Source organism: Myripristis murdjan, chromosome 14, assembly GCF_902150065.1.
Source record: "Myripristis murdjan chromosome 14, fMyrMur1.1, whole genome shotgun sequence".
In the NCBI taxonomy this organism is placed as follows: domain Eukaryota; kingdom Metazoa; phylum Chordata; class Actinopteri; order Holocentriformes; family Holocentridae; genus Myripristis; species Myripristis murdjan.
Genome location: NC_043993.1, coordinates 1392501 through 1401810, shown reverse-complemented (window position 1 = coordinate 1401810; position 9310 = coordinate 1392501).

Below are 9310 nucleotides of genomic sequence, written 5' to 3'. Positions count from 1 at the left end.
TTCCAACACTTGTGTATTTTGTGTTTCTCTAGAGAACTTTTTTCTTTTTTTCTTTTCTTTTTTCTTTTTCTTTTTCTTTTTCTTTTTTTTTTTTTTTTTTAAATATAAATCCACCAAAACCTTTTGGCCAAATACTCTGTGAATTAAAGTGTCTCAAGTCTCCTCATTTTACTGGCAGCTCTGCTGCACTGGTTCAAATTGTGGATGTAAGTAAATCTGTTTTTTAGTTGATATAATCATCTATATCAGTGTATTTTTACATGTAAATCTAGTCACTCATGCTTTACATTGTTATGTAATTCCATCCAAAACAGTGTCAGATCTTGTCTCTCAGCCACCAGATGGCGTCACACTGACTGTCCTCGTCAGCTCAGCCTAAGGTCACGGGAAGATCAGAAATGGTTGAAGTTCGTTCATGTGAGCTATGAAACAGACCAAAGTACAAAGGGTTGTCACAGAAAGACTTTAAAGTGGTTACCATTATTGCAGTGATGGCAGAATAAAACTTTGTTTTAGTTATTGCTTTTTCCTCCCCTACAAAACTCAGAAAACATATTTTTAATGTAATTTTATTTAGCTTGTATTTTTTTTTTTTTAGGAACGTCACAATGAAATTAAGGGAGAGGGGAAAAACTAGTTGCATACATAAAACAATTGAAAACTGCAAATGTAAATGTAATAGTAATCTTTTAAACAGAATCTTTGATGATGCTGCATGCAAATTATTTCATTTTTAGCATGAAAAAGAATGAATTCAGTAAGTTACTGAAGTGTTCAGACGATCCTATATGAACAGGTGAGAACAGTTGTCATACTGACAGTGTTATAATAACACCATGTCAGTGCTTCACTTTTTCACTGTTTTACAGAGTGGCCCTGTTCTCAGATGTAGTGAGGATTTTTTTTTTTTTTTTTTTTTTTTTTTTTTTGGCATTGCCATGAAATGTTGTGAAGGAGTCTTTCCACAGCAACTCACCAAATGTATGAGCACATCCCCAGCAGGGGGCACTTGTGTTCAAAGGAAAATGCTTGTTAAAATGACTGAGCCCATGAGGTCACAGGAGGGAAGCTATAATCAACTTTTTTTTGTCGAGGGGATGGAGGTGAGATGTTACTCACAGAGGGAGAATTGTTAGCAAGTTCAGTAATTTTCCCGCTTGATTTGTCAGCATCATCACCACTGTGCTTCTCTGCCCAGAGATACAACAGCTGGTTTTTAATCCATCGAGGTGCCAAGTGTCTTTTTTTTTTTTTTTTTTTTTTTTTTTTTTTTTCAAAAAGCCTGTGAACCAGCACAGTCAATGAGGGTTTTCAGTCATCCAGGTCATGTGCCTTTACACTGGGATTCAAACCGGTTACTCTCCCTACAGTTGTTGGGAGCTGTGGATGAAGTGAGAAACTGACACCAACTGATCCATCTGGTTTGGAGCTCATATTGCACTTTATGCACTCTATATATTCCCTCTTTGCACTGCCTGGACCAGAACCAGAGCTTTATGGCACTTGATGTCGTTGTTCTGTCCTCAATAGACTTTGCTTGTGGTGTATAAAAATCCTATATGTATTTCTCTTTGGATAACAGTGTCTGCCAAATGTGAATTGCAACTGTAATTGTAATTGTAGTGCAGAACCAAGGAGTTATTTTAATTTACTGTCACTTCATTGAATCCACTGAATGAATAAACAAATCTTTATTCTAAATGGCTGATCCCACATGGAACATGTCACACAGTTTCAGCAACATACAACACAACTGTCCAGGTCGCATAGCATAATAATACTAAATCAAAATACTTTCAGAGATTATAATTATTTAAACATATTTTCTTAGTTGTTTCCTTATCACACAATCTTTGAATTATTTCAAAGTCTCCCATTGAAAAATAGCCCAATCAAGATTGAGCTTCAATATTAACCTTTAATTAAACAAGCACCTAGTATAAACCTAAAATAAAGCTTCCTAATATAATGATACAAAGCACAAAATAAAACAAAATGCATTTCATTTTCAGTTTCATTTAACCCATACAAATGGAAAAGCCTGTCCAATACATAATATAATGTCCTGTTTCCACATGGAAAGGCAATATTCTAGACCAGTCTGGGCAAACAGTGCTATTCTTCTTGGGCAGATTGGACTAATACTCACCACAGGATGGCATCACAGTCCATGATTCTGTGGAAAGCAGTGCAGAGGACCTGCAGCTCCCAGCACACAGGCAGCACCAACTGACAACAAGCTTTGGTTTTGCACTGAAGTTCTGTTATACTGTCTGAACGTCAGCGTTCACTGCTTTTTCTTTGCTCCCTTCGTCCACACTCTCAATCAGTCCATGTTCCATCTTCACCACATGGCACCGCTTTCTATCCAAACCACTTTATCATTTTCATTAAAAAGTCTGGTTTTCAGCCATCCATCTTCCATCTTCACTCACAGGTGCCAAATCTCCCTAAGGATATCCGATGTGAACACTGCTGATGAGTTCCTTTGCTTACACCCATCATGCAAAGGTTTAATATCCATTGTACATGACAAGCTGACTGGTAAAAGACATGCCCTCCTCGGCAAAGTAAAAAATACTTGGCAGCAGGACTTCTGTTGTTGGATGATGTATGGGATTCAGTCTTTAAACTAATTCACTCTATATCACTCTGTGCCCATCAGTGTTTTCTACAGTTTAAGGTTGTGTGTGTGTGTGTGTGTGTGTGTGTGTGTGTGTGTGTGTGTGTGTGTGTGTGTGTGTGTGTGTGTGTGCGCAGGCCCCATATGTCCAAAGCCAAACTAGCACAAATTGACCCAGATGTGAATCCCTTGCTGTGACAAATGTAGAGGGGGTGAGGCTTCCCTTATTCACATGTTCCAGACATGGCCTCAATTGGAAATATATTGGAAGTACATTTTCCAAACTTTATCCTTAATCCTCAATTTTAACCTAAAACCCAACCCACAAACGTGCCCTTTTTGGCACCACTGGAAAAGAAGATGTGCATCCGACTCCAACCAAATGCCACACTCTGTCCTTCGCCTCTCCTTCAGCTAGATGTGCAGTGTTACTAAGACAGAGAGCTGTTGCCCCGCCCACCCCATGCTCAGTGGCTGAAGGACATTATGTCCTGTCTCACCCTGGAGAAGATCTGCCACTCACTCTGTGACTCGAACAAGAAGCTCCCAAAAGTATGGGGACTTCTAATGAAATATTTTCATGTCTAACTAAATAATCGCCTTTTCACTTTCTTTTATCTCTGTTGAATTCTGTCTCTTGTCAATAATATAGTCAGTGTAAGTTCACCATTTATTTATTTATGTATTTACTTACTTACTTGCTTATTTTAGTCACTTTTTTGTGTAAATATAAAACCTTGATTTCCAGCCCCTTCCTAGATTCCTCCATGGAACAGTGGATTGTAAATGGGACCAGCTGGGGTGAGGAGTGATGTACACCCTACAATGTACAGTGTATTTTTCTTCACTTTTCTTTCACTTTGATGCCTGCTCTCATCTTGTCATAATAAATGTCACTTTTTGGAAAGCAAAACTCCTCCTAGTTCACTTTTTTGCCCCCTGCTACAATTTAGCTTATTAATGAGTCTGATCAATAACACTAACTCAGAACTAACAACACAGCTCAGTGAGTGTGGCGGGGCCACCCCTCCCTGTATTCAGAGCACACACTGTGCATAGGGCCTCAAATTGCACCAGGGGCCTCATGTGCAAATGCGGTGCATGTGTGCTCCATCTCCCCAGTGTGAGCAGTTTGTGAGGCCCCTAAGTTATCCCTCACAAGGCCCACACGTGCCAAGACAGGTCAGATGAGGTCTGCCATCAAGTGCACACATTGAGTACGTTTACATGCACACCATATTCCTGTTTTAACCGGAATATTCGCAGTATTCCGGTTGCGCACGTGTCATGTAAACACGCACCGAACCCGATTGAGGTCATCTTCCGGTTGGAGAGAATTCCGAATAAGACCCCTGGCATATGCCTGTTCCAACCGGAATATTGAGGCATGTAAACACCTTAGTCGGAAAATGCCGCGAACCGGAATATTCAGTCGCGCATGCTCAACTCACAATGAATCCTGGGGCGTCTTTGTTGCTATGGTTACTGCAAGCGGGGAGAACGACCTGGCGAACAGCATGGCAAAAAGCAAGAGTCAGCATTTTTGGAGTGAGGAGGAGACTGCAGTCTGCCTTCAGCTAATGAAAGATTTTAATATCATGGAGGAAATAGCGACAGCTTCTTCTTCTTCTTCTTCTTCTTCTTCTGTATTTCCGGCAGACCAGACGCCTATACGCGTACTGCTGCCCCCCGCGGCTGAGTGCCGCATTACGTCAGAGAGTGGAATACGCCGAAACACGGGGGCATGCCAAGTAACATGTAAACGGAGTATTCCAGTTGCCGCAGCGTAATTACCTTAACCGGAATATTCACCCGAAAAGGAATATGGCGTGCATGTAAACGTAGTCATTGCTGTAATGATTAACAAAAAACATAGATATCTATAATAAAGGCTAGATGTCTCGTCCGCGCTGCCGGCCAATGGAGTCGCACGTCCGCACTGGCGGCCATCTTGCCACAGTCAGCTCGCTCACCCATAGCATTGTAGTGGTGGTGCATGAACTTTTTAAACAACCGTAACTTGCTCAATTTTATACGGATTTTCAAACAGTTTGGATTGTTATAAACGTCAGAGGTGTAGTAACTGCACTTCTGGATAATTATGTTACACTTCCGGTCAAACATCCAGAATTGTAGCCACGTTGATAACGTTTCTAAAACCGTTTGTAAATCTGTTAAGACTTCAGCGAGATAAAAGTATTTCCGTTTGTGCAGATCACTCACCTTCCCTCAGGTACCACAGATTCCACCGGAGAGCTTGCCTGTGGAAAGATGGCCGCCGGTGATGATGTTAGAGACTCCGCCGTAAGACATCTAGCCTTTATTATAGATATCTATGACAAAAAAGTCCTCCAACCCAGATGACCACACAGGTCATGTGTTCCAGCCCTCTGATAGGAGCCACAGGAGCGTCTCCAATACGACCAACAGGAGTGTTTCCTGAAGAGCTAACCCACTAGTTAGCCAGCTAGCCAGCTAACCAATAAAAAATGCTTGCGTAAGGTCAGGAAAATGGTCAGGGTTAGGGTTAGGGTTAATGTTAAGAAAAACGCAATACTGGCAGCTTAATGTTTAACAAAAACTGACACTTGTAAAGAACGACTGACGAATATTAGCTGGCTAACGGTAGCTAGCTACAGGCACACACTGGTGAGCCTGGATTTGAACTCGCGTCACCTTTATGGCCGTCACATAATTTTACTGATTGACCACCGCAACAGCCTCCTACTTGTACGGTGGTTTTTGCTCCCTTAACAAGACACCGCAGTGTTGTTCTGTTTAACTCAAAACCTAACTAATTCAATTTGTCGTTTTCATTTCTTTAATAATTTCATTTTAACAGTTTAACATGCAGTGTAGTTGGGCCCCTGTAGAGAGGGAAGAAAATACAAAGCTGGGGCAGGGATGTAATACTCAGAGAAAAAAACAACTCTTTAGACCAAACTTTTGAGATTAAAGTGGCAAATTTACATGAAAAAAAAAAAAAAATCGAAAATTCTGAGATTATAAAGTCACAAATTTATGAGAAAAAACTCAGAAAACTACTTTTTCCTCTACAATGGGATTTAGTAAGAGGGAAATCCTGGTGGTTTGAGCCCAGAATCACAATCTTCTCATCAGCATCTGGACAATGAAGAGACACTGCCGTGACTTGAGCCGATTCACAAGAAAACAATATTGTGATTCTGGGCTAAAATCAGCAGGAATTTCCTTGTTGCTAAATTTCAATGTAGAATTTGATGAGCTGCAGGCCTGATACACGGCGAGAGGCAGCAAAGTCAAGACATGTGCTTCCTTTATACATACATTTGTGACTTTACTATAATCTTGGAAATTCTTTTTTTTTTTTTTCTCAGAATATTACAGAATATTTTTTTTCTTCCTACAGTGGCACGAATACACTGTCATAAATATGAACATTTACATCGATGCATTAAAAAAAATAGTTCTCATCCTCTCTGTCCTCCAAGATGGAAGCCAGGCTTCATCCAATGGACTTTGGAGCTGTTAGAGACAGTATTCAATAACAAAGGCAGTATTCCCAGCTGGAATACTGCAGTTTGTTCCTCTGTGCTGTTGGAGTTCTCCACTCAGTGTTTTACAAGACTCGCAGCAGTTCGCTGTGTTTACCTGTCTGTCTGCCTCGAGCTGTTTGCTCTCTTCCTAGCTCTTTCAATCTTTCTCCATCTCTTCCTCTTTCTCTCCCCCACCTCTCTGCCTTCCCTCCCTCCACGTATCTCTCTCTTTCATCTAACTTTCAGTTCAGTCTGCATTACTGGCTCAGTTGTTACTTGTAACGGTGCTCCCAGAAGCCTCTAAACACAAGGGGAATCCATTTAAGATAAGCCAAATAACAGTAAATACCTGCTGTGACTCTCTTTATCTCTCTCACTACATATACGACCGTGCCAACACCTCTCTCTCTCTTTCTCTCTCTCTCTCTCTGTCTCCCTCGCTCTCTATGAGTCAGCTCACTCAGACTGGCAGAGTGCTGCCCTTGTTATCCCTCTTCACACACTTGTTTAACACTGCTCTTTCTTACTCACACACACACACACACACACACACACAGAGCAGAGGCAAGCAGGGAAGCAAAGAGTTGGAGAGGGGGAAAAAACGTTGAATTGCAGCAGGACTTGGAGACAGAGCGAGACAGAGATGGTTAGGGGACGCTGTGCAGTTTAACGGTGACACAAAGGGAGCGTAGAGAATGGAAAGTCACTGTCTGCCCCAGCTCCTCTTTGTGTACGGGGACAAAATGTTTGAATGAGACCGTTCCAGAGTTTTGAGGAGTTCACTTCACTGGATGCACCATGTTCAGTGAGTGGCCTCCTGTTAGACTGGGTGATGTTGGTCCAGAGAACATACTGACATCGAATATATGAGTACAGTACATCCTGACACTATCTTTCATGCACACACACACACAGGCTTGCATGCACACACAGACACACAGACACACTCACACAGGCACATACACAAACATGCACAAACACACACAAAAACTCATTCCCCAGGCGTTGGCATACTCAATCCCTTGAGTGCCTCAGCTGCACAGACATATGGATACACACACACACACACACACACACACACAAATAATCACTTCAACTCCCCTCTCCACTCTCCACCCACCACACACACACACACACCACACATCTGCTCTGCTATATATATATGCATCCTTCTTTTTTACCCTGATTCATACTCAGGGCTGTCAAAACAGTGGCATAACCCCATAGGACTGATGTGTGTGTGTGTGACATGTCCAAATATATGTAATTAAAAACCTTTATTTATACATAGGGTTTGGTTTCATCTCATTGCTCCTTTCATCCTCACGTTCATCCAGTTTCACACGTTGACACCAAACCCCAGACTACTTTCAGCCACTTAAAATGTGTGCAACAGTTTTATTTCCCAGCTCAGTGGGTTTCAAAGTGGGGTCCAGAGACCTCCCAGGGGTCCTTGAGAGGCTTCTAGGGGGGTTCTCAGCAAAATGAGGAATAGTTTAATTTTGCTGTCATTTAATTCTATGGAAATTGTTAAAATGCAGAAACTGTTTGAGGGACCATTTTAACATTTTCTTCTTTCTGGTTGAATCCCACAGTATAAAATAAACCAAAAACAAACAAACAAACAAAAAAAAAAAAAATTAGGAAAAAAAGAAAAAAGAAAATTAAGGGGGAAATGAAAATGACAAGCAAACTATATTTATAATTACAGAAATGTTATATTTAAATGTCAGATCAATGATGCTGGATCAGATATCTTGTGTTTAAATGCTTGTAAAAGGATAGAAGCAATTAATACTTCACATAACCCAAATTATGAGGGTCCTTACAGGGTTGCCTTTCAGTAAGCAGGGGGTCTGCTGCTTACTTACCCCTTTTCCACCAAAGAGGTTCCAGGGCTGGTTTGGAGCCAGTGCCTGACTTAGCACTGGTTCTTTGTTTTTCCACGGGCTAAACAGGGGCCAGAGACAGAACCGATGACGCGACCCCCCACGTCATTGGTGGGTAGGTTACAGACCCAAACGGGAACAGCGAACACTATAAATGTATAGCTAAACGTAGTCGTCGCTCGTTCCGACCATGAATACAACAGGTAGGCAGCAATAATTGCGTTTTTCGCTTCTGGGTCGCAATGTAGGCGTATAAAGCCACAAGCAGTATTTGCATCGCTACGATGGGTCGTCCATTTGTCGTCCATGTTGGTTATTGTGATTCCGAGCGAGCGTCTCGCACACCCACACCCACGTGATCACGTTTTATGCTGACGTAATGACGTGGCCCTGACTTGGCTCCGCTTGGCTCTCAGCTGGTGGAAAAGCAAACCGGTTCCTTGTTGGAACCAGTTAAGCACTGGCTCTAGCACCAGCACCGAACTAGCACCAGGTGCTTTTTGGTGGAAAAGGGGCATCTGAGAGTCAACGTGGGGGTGCAGGACATGAACAAAATGGAGTAGAACAGTCATTCCCATTGAAATCAGCATCCCAGGATGGATGCCTGTATATAAGCAGTTACATCTGCTGTCTTTTACAAGCTGCTGCTTTCTTTTTTTTAAGCAAGTCAAATGAAAGGTTTTGACATCTTTGCATAGGTGAGTAGAAGTGGTTCTAGATGCGTATCATTATAGATGAGTTAATCTTGGTTTTCTAGCAATTTAAGTTGACAAACACTTTTCCTCTACACTAAGGTTGAGCTAACTTTAACAGTTTGCATTGTTTAAGAGGTTCTATTCAGCTAAAGGTGTGTTTGATGATTCTGAGCAGCAGGTTTGCTAGTTTGTTGACTGGAGGTGCTAATAGGTGAAGCTCAGCCTTTGACAATGTTCTGTTTGTCTTGTCACTGATGCCAGATTTTAGCTGATTTCCTGACAGCTGTCATTCCACTTGTGTAACCCAGACACAAATATTCAAATGTTCACAGAATTTTTAGACTGCAGAAATAGCACAACATATCTGTGCAGCTCTCAAACAAGTGTGGCACACTTAACAGACTTACTAAGTTGTGTTGTCACCATAGCAACTAACCATTATCGGCATTTTATTCTGTACTGGCCAAATCACCATATGACAAACAGTGCAATGACCGTCCTACTCCATGCAAGTTCTGTGTCACCAAAATTACAAGCAGAAGTCACTGTGCCTTGACAATATATTCTACGTCCCTTGAATGATTATAT